At 49.6% G+C, this 16,370-nt stretch overlaps 1 long non-coding RNA gene across 4 annotated transcripts; it reads right to left on the reverse strand.

Moving 5' to 3' along the window:
• Positions 1 to 1,219: 1,219 nt before the first annotated feature.
• Positions 1,220 to 16,370, reverse strand: LOC104913950. Of its 4 annotated transcripts, none has more exons than XR_004161817.1 (7): positions 16,276 to 16,364; positions 15,669 to 15,760; positions 11,729 to 12,041; positions 9,793 to 9,968; positions 5,801 to 9,609; positions 3,824 to 4,080; positions 1,220 to 1,557 (listed from the first exon to the last, which is right to left on the reverse strand). It is a non-coding gene; the product is annotated as an uncharacterized LOC104913950 (long non-coding RNA). The 4 variants fall into 4 exon arrangements; XR_004161819.1 differs by adding an exon at positions 15,085 to 15,126 and having other exon boundaries at positions 5,801 to 9,968; XR_004161818.1 differs by having other exon boundaries at positions 5,801 to 9,968; positions 16,309 to 16,370.

Consider the following 16,370-nt stretch of genomic DNA (forward strand, 5'->3'; position numbering starts at 1 on the left):
GGGGGGGGGTGGCGGTGCGACGGGAGCGGAGCGGCTTCTGGGCGATTCCCGAAGAAACGTGGGAGGTCCGGAGGGAAGGCGAGGAAGAAGGCATCGAGCGGGGCGGGGCGGGGCGGGGAAGGGAGCGTGGAGCGTGGGCGAGTGGGCGCTTCCCTATGGCTTCGCAGGCTTCCCTATGGCTGCCGTCGCGGAATCACGGCGTGACCCCACTCGGGAGGGACCCCGAGGACCGGCTCTGCGCAGCACCGCCCTCCTTTGCCTCCCTTTGCGGCTCCATCCCGCGCAGCCCGCTGATGTCTGCGGCCATCTGAGCCCACGCCGGGACGTTCCCGTCTGGGTTACTGAGCACTGGGGTTTGGGGCGGTTCGTTTGCGTTCGGCACAGCGATCCCAAGCCTTATCCGTGTCCCGATGCTGCTCTCCGCGTCCTCGTGGAAGCACAACAGGGCGGTGGGATTTGGGGTGAGGAAGTGGGGCAGGACATAGGGATGAGGAGTCCCCATAGGGACACATTTGGAAAGGAGGGACCCAGAAGTGAGCCCACGTTTTGGCTGGGTCAGATGGAAAGCCCCATGCAGGCAGTGCTCAGTGTGGTTTTACCTCCTGCAGCAAATAGAGGCAAGAAAACAGGGTGATAGAATTAAAGCCCATCGTAACATCCTCCAAAGGAGTACACAGAGTGCACAGACCGTCCTCAAACATCACTTCCTACCTTCTCAGGGCTTGCACAGAACACCCCCACATAAATACTCAGTATCTGAATAAAGCAGAAGGAAAAAGCTGCAGTGCCAGGAGAGCCCCTTCAGCCCTCAGCCCCGTCCTGCATCACACACAGCCCTCCCCACGCCTCCCTGCAGCACAGGGTTATTGTCCTGCCTAACCCCACACACACACAAGGCAAAACTCTTTCTGCTGTGCTGACTTGGTGACCTCCCTTCACTTAGGAGATGGCTCCCGAAGCAAGGAGCCAGGCTTTAATCACAGCTCACATTTTATTGGTGGCTTGGAAGCGTTTATTTTTAATATAAGGGACTGGTTTGAAGACAGACGCTTCAAAGGACTCTGGAGAAAGCAAACAATTATGGACAAATCATCTCCACACACAGAGACACCAGAAATCTAAATGCAAAGGGCAGAGGGCTGTCTGAACATGACGATGAAGCAACTGTTTCTCTCCTTAGAAGCACCAGTTGTGTGTGCATTTCATTAACTTTCCAAAGCAGGCAAAAACAGATGAAAACAGAAATAAAAATCCACGAGCTCACAGCCCAGGGCCCTCCGTGCTGAGCTGCACAGCCAGGGATGCAGCACAGAGATGCACTGAGGGCACTGTGAGTCCCAGCACACCGTGCACTGTGCTGGGATGTGCAGCTCACAGCCTGCTCTCACATTGCCCACTGCTGGAGCACTCCGTGTTCTCCCATCAGGCTGACACCACCAGCACAGCACTGCACTGTGCAGCAGTTTGGGATGTGCTATATGGGAAACTTGCAACCTCTCTGCCTGCAGCGGGGTTCCTCCCTGCTGCTCGCTGAGCTTGGCACATCAGTAGGCTGTCCTGCAAAGGAGAGAGGAAATTTTCCTTGGACTCCATTCCCATGGTTGAGCATTCCCACATTGAGCACGCGGCTGGGCACAGCCATCATTTCTAGTTCTGTAAGTCCAAAGGTTATTTCCCAAAGCTCTGAAGCGCAGGGCTGTGCAGAGAATGCCATTCATGGCTGAGGGCAGCGAGGAATAAATTGGCTGCTGTGGAAATCAGGAGGAAGTTCTTGTGGAGGTGAGGGGAGTCTTGAAGTTGTGTGAAGATGCAGTTAAACTTTAAAGCTTACTCCAATGATTTGTAAGAATAATTTCTAAGAATGATTTCCTCTCTTTTTACAACACCACATTTAATTTGCATTGAATGTTCAGGGCGAGCTGAAGCTGAAATTAGAAAATTAATCCGTGGAAAGGAAGAGATCTCTTCATCCACGGAAAGAAAAGGACTTCTTGTGTCCATCTCCCATTTAAGGCTCAGCACTGAGAAGCATCCCAGTTACTGCATGTACAAATAGTGGGAAAGGTGACTCCACAAATCCCAGCTCTTGGAATCCTCCCTGCCCCACACGTCAGCAGCACACAGCCACGATGCAGCAGGTGATACTGGGGACCAAGGAGTGGTGCTTTATAGGATGAGCACAGGGCCCAGAGAGAGCAGCACAAACCCATGGTGCTCCTTTAGGAGCCGAGCACACAGACTGCTGCTGGCAGTGGACTTTGACCTCTGGAAGACAAATGGGAAAAGCTCAATCCACAAATCCCAAGGACTTTTCATCTCGTTATACAACACAGCAGTCACGTGGGTGCTGGTCATTGGTTTGGTGTTCTCATTGCACACCACTTATTTTGAAGCAGGGACTTTGTAAAGAGAAATATGCATTGGGCATGTATGCATCTAGCATGTAGAAGCTGCAATAGTCGTGCTTGGACTCATGGTCTTCAACCTAAACATGCCTGGCCCTGGCAGAACCCAAACCTGGCAGGTAATTATTGGAGTTCTTATGTTCATGGTGTGGTCCAGAACAATCATGGCTGAGTACAAGAGTAGGGATTGAAAGGAGCCTTTTTGGGGAGCAAAACTAAAGAGTGGGGAGGAAGTGAAGCAGAAAGTCTGCAGCGAAGGTATTGCAGGAGGCACAGCCCAGAGACAGCAGCCTGAGAACTTCTGTTCACCTTATCTCCAGTTATTGGAACACGAAGGGTGGGCAAATAGCAAATTAAGTGATAAGCAGCCACCACGTAGTGCTCTGCACAAAGCACAGAGTTCACAGGCATTCGGAGCAAGGCGTTATTAGTGTCCTCAAAGGACGGGCATCATTCAGCTGAAAGTAAATATTAAAGTCTACGAGTTGGGCTTTTAGAAGGATGATTATCCATTACTCTCAGAGCACAACCCAGAGCACAACCTCTTGGGGCTTAGGGGAGATTCCGTAAGGTGCTCGACACCTGGAAGCTCCAAGGGAGTGAGGGGCTGTGCTTACCCATAATAACACCATCTACTGAGAGCAGCTATGAGCTGACTGAGCCAGCCATGGCTGTGCCTGGGCAGGGAGGGGATCAGGAGGGGCAGAGAAGAGCCATGACTTGCAGGCCAAGCAATGGTCGCTGCACAGCAGGTTCACTGTGAGCTTCTTGCATCCCCAGTTTAGTGGATCTGTGCTCCAATTTACAGGAGGTGCTTTGGTTATTGTGTGACACAAGACACGGTAAGAAGCTTGCTCTGACCTCATCTTTTGCCCTACTTCCTTATCTTGGAATCTGGTGCACAGTGCCATACTTGTTCTCCCACATAGTTTCCTTCAGTGCCCTCCTCGTGGGGACAGAATCACAGAGCAAGGCTTCGTGGGGCACTTACTCTGCACAGCTCCCCAGGTGGGGATGCAGTTCAAAAGCGCTCCTTCAGCTCTCTCCTTTAAAGGCAAACTACACTAACAGGGGTTGCACACCTGGAGCTGAACCAGAATCCTGGATATGAGACCCCCACCCAGCTGGAAAGCAGCCCAGGACTTCACACACCAGGTCCAGTCAGCAGTACTCTGCATTGCACTGCTCAGACTGCAGCAGAGCTCCTGTCTGCCCCAGGAAAGGATGTGAGCAATCCCTGACAAACTGCCTCTGATTCACTGAGGAACCGACATACCAAAAATCACTCCGGATAAAAAATGCTAAGCTTGGCTTCACTGATAATTTATCTAATGGCTGGGAAGATTGGGGTAATAGAAGGGAGACGAGAGAGAACAGCACTACATTGCTATGGAAACCAGAATTTTCAAAATAAATACCTTTGCAGAACTGAGGTTGCAGATCTAAAATAATCCATGGCGTTTCTGATGTTTCCTCCCTTTGCCACGAGACCCTTCCAGGCTGGGCAGCCTCCGCCTGCCTGCAGAGATCAGCCTGCAGTGACATAGGATATCCCACGGCTCATGTTCCTTATTCCACTCCTGGGCCTTGAATAGAAACCTCAGCGTTTGGTTTGTTCCTGTATTTTTGGGGCTTGCAGACTGGTGAGGTCGGTGCAGAATGAGCCCACGAGCACCTGAAGGGAAAGGTGCTATTTTTATCCCAGCACATTGGGATATATTCCTCGGCGACCCGAGACAATACAAGACATAAAGCAAACCTTCTTTGTGAAGCTCTGCTTCCCTTACTCCCTAGGAAGCTCCTTACCCTACAAATGACCCCAAAGCAATTACCGTTTGGCCTTTTGCTCCCTGTTAGCCCCATTTCAGCTGCCGACATCCCCAGTGGCGTTTGGGCAGAAGGACACCATACCCCACACCTCCCACACCGCCTCGCTGCTGCTGCTGCAAACAAGTCTGGGCTCCGGCAGTGCTGACTCACGGCGCTGAGGCTATGGGAAATATTTGCTTAAAGAAGCAAAGCCAGGCAGGTTTCCTGCCCCTCCTTATCTGCGAGCCCCTCGTATGGCAGGCTGTAATGGGGCCCTGCTTCCTGAGAGGGGGCACGGAGCGGGTGCTTGTTTCCTAAAGATAGCCCAGGTTCCTCTCGGCTCCTCGGGATGAAGCCCCCAGCGCTCACAACCACAGCTCTGCAACTGCAGGGAGATGAACGGCTGCTGGCTGGGCTGCCCCGATAAAGCATCGCCCACCTCAGTGCCTTCCCTGCCCCTCCGTGGGCACAAACCCGCCTTCCCCACAGCCTTCCCCGAGCTGCGGCTCGCTCCGACTGCTGCCTTCAGCACAGCTGAGTCAGTGCAGACAGCAGCAATCGCTGTTTGCTTTGGGAGGGTTTGCCACGCATCGAGACGCAGGCAAGCGGCACGGGGCGCAAGGGATGTTTTGCTGTGGGCATGTCAGCACAGGTGAGCTGGGACCCGAGCCCACACGGAGCTACAGGGACAGCAGCGTGGGGAGAGCTGTGCTATCAGACCGGAGCCGGTCTGGGTGCGTTCTGCCTGTGTTAGCACGCTGCTGTGCCTGAGCTGAGAGCTGCATTCGACCCACGCCAAGCTGGCTGCCCAGCGCATCCACGGCTTGCCTTCCCCTGGGAAATGGCCTCCTGTCGGCAGTGAGCATTTAGGGAAACAACCACATCTGATGCCCACGCCGCTCACGTGGCAAATGACTTCAAAGACCCTCAGCAGCAAGGAGACTTGATGAGGGGTGGGACAGGAGAGATGCTGAGCTGCCTCCTCCTCCCGGGAGCTGCGCAACTCATTTGCAAAGAAGCAGAGGGTGACGAGCTCCATTTGCAAGCTGGGCAGGGCAGCCCAGGGAGCAGCTCTGGCGGGGCGGCTGTGGGCAGAGCTGGATTGCAGCGCTCAGAATGACTGTGCTAAAGGTCTGGGTAATGACCCGGCAGGAGCTCCCACAACCATCCAGCACCAACCGATGGTGCGAGTCGGCTTTCCACCGCTCTCTCTTATCTTCCTAGGCAGGTGAATATAAATCTTTACAGTGCAGCTGGAAGGGCGAGTTGGGCTGAAGACCCATAAACACCCCCCGGGATTGTTTCTATCAGCTGGAACCTGATGTGGAAAAGTTCCTTGAGTTCATGCCCTTGGATTATACTAAAAAAGGCAAAGTCCTGCTGCACCTCGAGGACACCTAGTGCTGGAGTGAGAAACAGAGGGCAACTACAGAACAGGAAAAGTGTGCTGATGAACCCAGGTGCTGGGTCAGCAAGACAAAAGCAATATATTTAGGCATCTGTGAGGCACGAATCAGATGATCTCATGCAATACCTCAACTCTTAGCCCCCAATTCAAACTGGTTTTGATATAAAACACCACTTACCAAAGCGATGTCCCCTAGCAGGCTCATCACACTGGGATTTCTTGCACCTCTTATCCCTATCAGAGACTGCAAATGGGCAGAGGGAACAGATCCAGCTGTCCCTTGGCCACTGCGTGCCCCAGCGCATGGCTTTCACTCTCTTGTGCCTCTCTCCCCTATCACAAATGTCTTTTATAATGCAGGGAGAGCAAAGAGCTACCATAAAACGGAGACAGCTGACATCAGCAGCAGGCTGCTCCTTGCAGACCGCAGCTGTTAGGTGATGGCTGCACAGAGACTGAGGAGGGAGCGAGGTCATCCCAGGACAGGTGAACTAAGAAGTTAAGGAACTGTTAGGTCATGCCCCATACATAGCAAGCAGCTTATCATCATGGGGAAGCAGCATTTGTTTTTAATTAATCACTTCGAGGACGCTGGCTTCCATCTTGTGCTTCCTTTTTACCAGTGCTTTGTTTTAAAAAACTATAAACCAGAGGTAGGGACACAGCTATAGAGAACTGCAGCCAGACCACCACGTGTCACAGGGCACGAATTGAGGCCACAGCTCAAAACAACACTGCCAACAAAGCCAGCACAGCCTCCCACTCCCCCTGAGTACAATAACTGCACCTGTATTTCGTGTATTAGCTCTGTGCTGCACAGCCTGGGAGAACCCATCTGAGCCGTGATGTGCTGCACCAGGCTGCCAAGCAGAGCATTCACACATCAGCAGAAGCCACGTTACCCCCAGAGGCACAGGGATGTGTTCAATACCTAGAAGGATGGAGAATGCAAGGCACAGCACCGCGTTCTGCAGATTGCAGCCACAGACAGCAGCCCTGCGGTGTGCTTTTCTGCTGCTTCTGGCTGGCTAGAGGATGACAGGGGCTCTGTGAACATCCCTCACCTTGTCCATGCTGAACACTGCTCTGCTCACATGCAGACGACCACCACACCTCCAGTCTGGAGGGGCCTCCAGCACCGTCGGGCACTGCTGCAAGGGTTCTGCTGGCTCCGACCCCATCAGAAACATCTGCCTGTGCCACAAAATGTTCTTTTTTTATTGGCAGCTTACTTTCTCTCCCTTTAGTTTGAGAGAACTGAACTCTGGTGCTATTCCCCTGTTTACGGCGCTTCCTCAAAGAGAACCTGTGGATCTCTGCCCTCCATCCACAACGTCATTACAGCGACGTTGGCTCAGCGTGAGGATCAGATCATAAATGCAGAACAGCAGCTTAAGCAGAATGTAGGAAAGAAGCAGGGATGTTGCTGGGCAGAGAAAAGCACTGCTAGAGCTCACAGATAGCCTCTTTCTCCAAAGGCACATGCGCACTGTATCACTCAGTCACATTTCTCTCGAGCTTCCTGGTAGCAGCATCAGCGTGTTGTCACCTCTGACTGCTGCAGGACTCTGTCCCCATCTGACAGCGATGACCTGGCCTCAGGTTTTCACCATTCTGTCACCTCCTCCTTCCCTTCCAGCCCCATAAAATCACAAGACATGAAAGCTGCAGCACAAAGGAAATCCTTGCCAGCACCGCCTGCTGCAGCACAGCTCCCTCGGCGGCACAGGCGGCTGCAGGCAAGGCAAACCTCTCCTAACCTACATTTGATTCCCGTAGCATTGCAAATCAGGCTCTGCCAAACCTGGCTGAGGCTCCTCTCCGCAGCCAGACTCGCATACACAACAGATTAAAGCCCTGAGGATGGTGGGAGCAGCTTTTCCCCTTGTTTACCCAGCTCTACCTGCACTGAAGGGCAGCAGGAGCGCTCTCCCATATCACCACTACCTTTAAGAAAGGAGCTGACCTGCAAGCTATTTTTAGTGGCTCTGTGAAGTCGTGAAGCTATTTTGGTCACATCTCTGCACGGTGAGCTGCAGGACGCTGACAGGCTCTGTGTTTGCCTGGGGCAGCGGGGCTTTAGCTGTGAATGGGAACGGCATGTGACTTTGCACTAAGGCCTCTCTGCCCTTTCTGTGCCATAAGAATCTTTATACCGAGATTTTTCTTTCTGGTCATTTTAGGAATAAGCAGCACAACTTCCTGAACTCCGCAGGGATCCCTGTAGAGCCCCTGTGTCGTTGTCCTCCAGCCTGCGCTGCTTCCAAGTCTGCAGAAGGTGCTATTGATAGAGTGGGAGCCCTCACTCCCATTTGCCTTACTCACCAGGAGGCTAAAGGTGCAATTAGGAGTCCACAAAGATTTTATCCATCTTTTGCAACAGACCTGTGCAGGAGATCAATACGCATTAGGCCAGCACCTGCTGAGAAATCAGCACGTGTGATTCTGCAGAGGCAGAAGGGAGAGCAGAGAGGAACCACTCGCACAGCAACGCGCTGTACTGGATGCAGATTAGTGCCTGGGGTACGTCCAGGGCATCAGGCAGAAGGTTCCTGGTCCAGACAGTTGTTTTCTCTGCAGAGCCGAAGGGCTGCTGCCAAGTTTGCTGGGGCTGTAGCAGGTGCAAAGCCCAGGCGGAGCAGAAGCCAAAGCAACTGGATTTAACAGAATTAAACCCAGATACAAAAGGAAGCTTGAAGAATAGGAAAGATGAGGTTAACAAAAGGAGAGAAAAGTAAAAATGGGAACTGGTATGTTCAGACAGGGATGGATGAGTCAGACACATCAAGGAGGAGCAAGTGAGTAAACATGTATGTGAGTTTTTAAACAGCTGTCAGTCGTCCCTCCTCAGAAAACTCCTCTCAGGACTGCTGCTGTCTCCAGCTACAGCGCATGCCTTCCCAACTCTCTTCAAACAGACACATTAACACCACAAGCTTCCCACACAGTAAGAGGAAGCAGGATGTCCTCAGCTCAAAGTCCACCTCGTGTCTTCTCTTTCCCTCCCTGACTTTCTTCTAGAGGCTCTGCAGGACTTCTCCCACCAAAACCCACACCCTGCTCCTACGGCGCACTGCTCCTTCCCCCAGTGGATGCAACAAGCACCTGGCTTCTGGGTCAGCACAGCCCACCTCTCTCCTCCATCGCAGGACCCGCTGAGGGCATGGACTGTCCCAAACGCTTCCAAACAAAGACCAGATTGATTTCCATGCCTTGCAGGATGAGCTGCTTTAACTCATCTGGTCTTGGACAAACATTAATGGTTTGTGTGTGTTATAACCTTCTGAAACCAGCTGACCGTTAACTCATAAAACTTTGTGCAATGTGCACTAGGAGGAGTTTAGTAAGAAATCAACTTGGTTTTTTGTGAATACATAGACAGAATAATGGCATTTAATACATTGTTATTTGGTCAGGACTGCTGCAGACTCAGATGAGTCCAGCAATGCATGTCAAGACATGGTAGGTCAAAAAGCTCAGTGAAGAGTTCTGCCTATAGTTCACTCCTTCGAACACAATTTATCTATCTTCTACTTTACCACTAGTGTCATCACTCCTTCCCAGTAATTATTTAAGGAAGACTTCATATTGCCATCTCCATACTGCAGTATGGGAAATGCACCTGAAGTTTCCCTTCACCTGTTCTGTTCTCTGGTATGGAAGCAGCAGACACACAGCAACAAACCACAGGCCTCTCGCAGCCAGAGGTCGTCCAGCAACGGTGCCGTTCAGCCATGGCACGCAGTGAGCTTCTGCTGGCGAGTGCAATTGTTCAGGTCTCCTCTAGGGAGTGCAGTCGTAAAGGGAGAAGAGGAAACTGCAGCACAAAAGCCAGCTGGTAATGTGTGACTCAGGATATTGGCACAGTCACAAATGGTGTCTGCCCATTTCATGTCGAAAACGGAGAGCAGTGGTGAGGGCTGAGCTGGAGGTAAGAGCAGGATGTCACTGGAACCCTCGGCAAGCTTTCATACTGGAAAGAAAAGTCTTCCAAGATAGTAAAAAAATTACTCAACTTCAAATACTGACCAAAAAAACCCGAACAGTTAAACCATCACACCCTGCGGGCTGCAGCACAGGCAGCATTGCTGTGGGCGCTCCATCTCTTGCCCTTCACACCCATCAGATCACCCAGTGAAAGCAAGCTCAGTCCCAAAATATCATTCAGACCTTGGCCTCCATGCAAGGAGCTGCAGAGACTCATTTCCAGGACTAGCTGTGCTTTGCATGTATTGCACATCTTGGTTCTAGACAACGGGCAGAAGACATAGCTTATTGCATGCTGGAATCACACAGCAGCCAGGCAGACAGCTGCAGGACCTGGCTGATCCTGGTGGCAGGGAATCCTGCAGGAAAAGACAAAAATGCTGCTTAGTTCCTCCTTGCAAATCCCATGCGTACCTCAACTGTAAGATCACCTCCACCTTCCTTAAAGAAGCACCAAAACATGAAACAAATCCTCTTGGATCCCCAGAATATTCACCAAGAGAACCCGCATTCCCAGGCACAGGAAAGAAATGTAAGGAATGCAAAAACAATAGTAGCATCCACCTGAGGCAAAGGGCAAGAGAATAGACTTGCTAGGTAACAGAGCTGGTCTGCAGCAGCTCTGTATTAACCACATTCAGTCAATGCCAGCTCCATCCTTGTCTGAGGAACGGTGTAACAGCCCATGGCAGAAGGCAGAGACCCTGAGCACAAGCCTTGTGTTCTGCCAGCAAGCACCAGCTGCAGAAGAACCATCTGATGCCTAAACTGCTGCCTCCCACTTTTTGTCTCACCATCACACTACTTATCTAAGCTGCACGTGTGAGGTACCACAAGTTAATCCACTCATCCGTTCCTTTCATTGTAGATCCTCCTGCTGTTTTTTCACCTGTCTCCCCCCAACTGCATGCCAACAGCCCTGTTGTTCCTCCGTCAGTGCATCACGTCAATAGAAGCTGTGATAAATAAAAAGGAGCCATCAGCTCTTCCTCGCCCTTGCAAATAAAGGAGCTTCTCCTCCCTGACCTATCTACTTTTAGATTTTCCTATCAGTAGTGATGTCTATCGCTGTCTTGAAAAGCTACAGGTGCTTTTTAACAGAGGCAAGGGAAAGGCAGCCTTAGCACTTAAAGATCATCAGAAACATGCAGGGATTTTTATGGTAATTTCTGGTGAAGGCACATCTGATTTCTACAGAGAACACTCCTGCTGTGTGTATCACCACGGTCTCTCCATCTATTTAGGATTCCCACTCTGGATTACAAGCTACCTTCACACAGGAGACGTTGAAGCTTCCAATGAGGTCACACAGCCGCTGACAGGCACTGATGGGTGAGTCATGCTGCAGTAGCCAGAGATACCAGCAACAGATTTGTTAATCTGCATGCAGCCTAACCCTTCTTCTGGTCTAAAATTTTATTCCAGAGTGAAACACAGCGTGTCAGAGAGGTGACTGCAGAGCTGTTGAGGGACAGGGCCATATTTTCACAGCAGTTTTACAGATTATGAGGAAAATCATTTCCAAGGAGTACATTTACAACATCACAGAATGTGCTGTTTTACTTGTGAAATGCAAGACCAGGGTCCACTGGGTCAATGGGGGAACCACTCATTGCAGCTCACTGGCAAAGCAGGCGTGCTAATTAGGAAAGTAAGAGTCCTCCCAGGAAACATGCTCAGTGGTTTAAATCACCACCTCTAGCAAGCTGCTCTTCTGGGGGATGCTGCCCTGGACCAGGGTCAGCAGGCACAGAACAAACTCTTCTGCTGGCTCTGCTATGGGGAAGAAAGCTGTGGAGCAGGACTAGACCAGACACCACAACATCTCAAAGTGCCACAGCAAAATTCAACAGAGCTTGTTCACGAAAGCTTTGTAAGCGTGGACACAAAACTATGACTGAAGAAAAAAAAATAGTGTCGTAGCCTCACTGCTACAACATTGTATTATACTTTCCAAGCAGAGAAATAATTGTTTAATACTTCTATCCAGTAGACAGGGTGAGCAACAACTGCCAGAGGGCCAAGTGACACAAGGTAGCTTCTTTTGGAGAAAGAAAACCACCTGAAGATTGCATGATTATAATGAGTTTCTTGGGACAAGTTTCACACTGTCGGTCACCTTTCATCCCTCTGTGCCACAGGGCTCTCCGTATCCATCCACCAAAGACCAGAACCAAGACAGCCTCTTCCTGTGCTGTTTCCTTCCGTCAGCTATTTCTCAAGGTGAAGAATGAACTGGTATTCTGGAAGTGCATGCTAGCATTAGTGTGTCACAGCAGGGCAATTACTGACAGCCACCTAAACAGCACGCAGGTGTTGGATACAGAAGCAGGACATCAAAACTGGAGGTGCTGCTCAGATGAAGATGCAAGGCTTCATGCTGAACCTGGTGGAAGGACACACACTGCCAGCACTTCTTGGACATCAGCTGCCTATGGGAAAAGAATGTGTGCATTTAACTCCAGGCAATTCTTACTTACTGTGGCAGCACTTTATGGAACAGGCCAAAGTCACCAAACTCGCTTTTATTTGGGCAAATTCTTCTGCTGCAAAATTAACTTCCAGAAGAACTGTCTTCCAGTTTCAGTTTCAGCCCAGATAAATGGCCCCGATCCCATTTTGAGCCAAAGGCAACCTGTGCAAGGCTACATGAGTCAGCAGCGCTCCCCTCAAGGAGAAACTTACAGGATTCACCCAAGACTTATCTCAGAAATAAGTTCATTTGGCACATATGTCATAGGCTCGTTGTTTGTGTCTCGCAGAGAAGGGTAAAAATCTCTGGGTGTCCCCGAGTTACACAATTTATGAAAGAAATCAGAGGAAAGTAACATACATCTGGCAGAAGGAGAATCTTTCCAAGTTCTAATAATGCTCCCAAAGAAATGCATTGCAGAGATCCTTCCATCTGGCCTTCTCCAGCAGAAGGCATGCCTACCTAGAGTCCCTTGGGAAGCTGACACAGATGCAAGTGGCACACTGGCACTTATTTGTAACTGCCCAGCGTGCCAGCTGCTGAGGAAGGAAGAGCTGTTGAGTCACAGGGCAAGCCAGTCTTCCACTTCTGTCTGGTTGCCCAGAGGGCAGAGTGGGACAGACAGAAGGCTGAGATTCTGCTCATGCCTCTGACAATGCTTCCCCACGTGACCATGGGAACTACTTCCTCCTCTTGTGCCTCTTTCCCCTTTTCTTCACGGCCACCACAACTCTCCTGAATCACGGGACAACCAGAAGCAGACAGCAAAGAACAATCCTATTTCTCTGATAAAAGGTAAGAAGTATTGTTGTTTTCTTACAATACAAACGTGGTTATGTAATAGTGTTGGTATTGCTTCATTTCTGTCATTATGACAGAACTGTCAGGACACTGCCTGATACAGGTTGTTATGATCTGCTTTTGTAAGGCTAACTCATCTATTCCGACCAGCCTTTCTCTAGAACATGTTTTTCCTGTATAACCCTGTAAACCATGATAATGGTCTGAGCTACTAGTGGAATGATGGCACGTTTGATGAGCAAATGAAAGAAAACAGTTCCTCGCTTGTGCATTTCACAACTATTTATGTGCTAAAAGACACAACTGCTTATCTTTACAAGCAGAGAACAAGGTGAAAGTCGGTTTCTAAATCAGTGCACAACAGAATCGTAAGAGTTTCATAAAATGATAAAAAATGTATATATTTGGGTAAGTTACATTCTGCTTATACAGTGGCAAATTTCCTAGAATGGAAGCAGAGACAACTGTGATTCGTAACTGCAATTATAATTAATAACCACATTTCATTGGTTCGGGTTCCGTGATTTATTCTGAAATTTACATTTGCTCGCTTAAAAAAGGTCAGAGTAGAGCAGTGTGGGGACTGAAGGCTAAGGAAGGTACGACTGTGATTATAGCAGCTGAAACTGCCCTAATCACACTCTTATCTTTCTTATCTACTGAGAGTATTTATTTAGCAGTGATTACTGAGGCCCCATCACTCCGGGTTAGTTCTGAAGCAGCTCCTTAGTGTTGTAAGACGTTTATACTGCAAGAGGTGTTGCTGTTCTGCTGAGACAGACAGCCAAGCTTCTCATCACTTAAAGTCATTTAAAAAAATAAACTATGACACTCCTAAAGAAGTAGGGGTGTTAACCCCAATGCACTGGCCAAATTCCTAGCTTGAGTAATCACAGTGAGCCTTGGATAAATTCTTGCCACAGCTTCCGTTGGACATGGTATTGTTCACTACTTCCTCTCCTACAATATCATGTAGTGCTGATGCACAGTCTTTACAGGTCCTGTCTGCACTGGAATGCTGTCTGGGTCTACCCCCAGCCCAGGTCTGCAGCAGCGCACTGCAACAATGCACTGAAACCAGTTCTGCCTGTCAGCTGAACCGCCGTGCAATTTGTAATTTCTATTTACTGATGTCCTAGCACCTCCTTCAGATGGTGCTAACCATGCATACAGCCACCTGATGGATACACTGGTGCAGATCCAAGATGCAGGCATACATAAACTGGTTTAGTTCCTTAAAAGAAAAGCTAAATTTGCATCAGTAAGTTTGCAAACTGAGCTGAGCTGATGTAACATCCTAGATGCCCACTGCAATTGGCTGACAAGGCAGTAAGAGCATGCCTGATAGGTCAGGCCTAGGAAGCCCTGTCAGACATGCCCAGTTCAGCTGGCAACAACAAACAGTGCCATTTTTATAGGCCTGCTACTTAATGATGTCAGTAGACTTCTTCTATACTGGTGGGACACAGACGATACTGTTTACTTTTGAAGTGGTCACTGAGCACTTATCTACTGCGTTAAATAAACGACCTGACAGTTAATACCAAAGCATTATCCACATTTTTTCCAGCAGCTACCATTACACCCCAAGGCTTTTTACTTAGAGATACCATTATCTTTTTTTATGTGCGTAATAAAGGGAGCTGAGGCCCAAACTCTCTGTTAGGGTAGCTCTATGTACCTCACTAACCCAAGCTTTCACCCTCATAATTTGTGAGCTTTAAAGGCACCTCGGCTGCAGGAGGAAGTACAAGACCAAGATTCAGAAGAACTCGATCCTTAATTCCACTTTATGACTGCATGGGCAGATCACTCCTTACTGTTCTGCTTAGGCTGCAGAAACCAAACGATGCTCACTAATTTAACAAGTGCAAGAAAAGAAAACAACTCCACAGACGATGCTGAATAGATTCATATTAAATGCTATTGTTGAAAATACAAATAGTTACGCTTCCTACTACACACTCATTTCCCCAGAAGCACGTCTCCAAACCCATAGTATTTTTTAAAAGACTGAAACTCCAGTTTCAGGAAGTGGACGGCTTTATTTTTGTGCCATTCCAAAAATGCCTTTTAACTTGTCAAACGATACGCTACAAATATCTTTGGCAGATGAATAAAACCAAGTTTCCTGTCATAGCTGCCAACTTCAAGGTTGAGATAATCAGATAAATCTTTAGTTTGCCTTCCCCAATACTTACAACAACATATGTTTGAAGCGATCCACATTTGTCTTGCTTTTCCTGGCGGGATTTGAGAAGGCAAAGTATCAGACCACTGTGTGACACATTTGTATAACACGAGATGTGGTCCACAACTGTTCCAGTCACCCTCTGTTCCCAGCATTCCTCAGGTTTCCCCTACCCCAGGTTAGGGGGTAATAATCCCAGTAGAACTGTCTGCTCATTTAGAGGTAAAAGTGAAGGTCGGATAAATGGTCTCCAGTATCATCTTGTATTTAGGGCCTCCTTTGTAGGACAACAGGAGGAAGTTTGTTTTGCTTGACCCTAGCAGCACCAGTAATACTGGGTTTACAGAATTGTATTATTTCATTCCGGGGACACCTCAAATGTTTGTGGGGTACCTGAGAACACTTCCTTGGTACATAACTCTGAATTTAAGGGTGAAAGTGACACCCAAAAGCACGCCTTTTGCAAGCTGTGTGTCTTATGCCATTGTTCCTATTAATTCATTGTCAGGATGTCAGTAAAAACTGTTATTTTGATGATTCTTTGCCCCTATACTTCTGAAAGGGAAAGCAGCTATAAACACAAGGGAGACTGACCTCAGCGATTTCCTCTGTTCAGACAGGAGCACAATGCACTTAAACACCACGACAAGGAGACTCGGATTGTTTAGAATTCCTCCAGCTGTAATCTATAGTAAAAACAAATAAACAAATACACGACTACGAGACGTGATAATTAATCCCTGCACGAAGCCAACTGCTACGTGGAGCTCATAGACAGAGATACCCAAAGACACCAAGGTTCCACAACCGAGCAGGTTCAAATCCTATGGGTTCAAAACCTACGGCGAACAGGACAGGGCAGCTCGTGGGACTGCGTGCCCACTGCGTGTGGCTTTCCCCCCTTTTCTGTCCATAAACCAGACACGGTTAGGCTCAGGCAGCTCAGACTCACAGGGTTGGCCAACAGTTGCACAACGGCCAAGGCGAGCTGACAGCTGCCACCACCTCCTGGGGCCGCGGCTGGCAGGCGTGACCCACCGCCCCATCCCAGCCCTGCCTCACCCTTTATCTCCTCACCTGTGTCTCCCTTCCTTCCTTCTCCCCCAGGACCCCAAACATTTCCCCATTCCCACCGATCCCCACCCAGCTGTGATCCATTCCCCCCCCCACGATCCTTCCCCTCGGCACGACGGACACGAACCCTTCGTGCAGCCCCCCCTCCTCGCTCCTCCACCTCAGCACGAGGGACTCGAGGCCTCGCCGTCCCCTCACGCCGTCCCCCCTCGCAGCCCGGCC

This window comes from Meleagris gallopavo, chromosome 21 (genome assembly GCF_000146605.3).
Source record: "Meleagris gallopavo isolate NT-WF06-2002-E0010 breed Aviagen turkey brand Nicholas breeding stock chromosome 21, Turkey_5.1, whole genome shotgun sequence".
Lineage (NCBI taxonomy): Eukaryota > Metazoa > Chordata > Aves > Galliformes > Phasianidae > Meleagris > Meleagris gallopavo.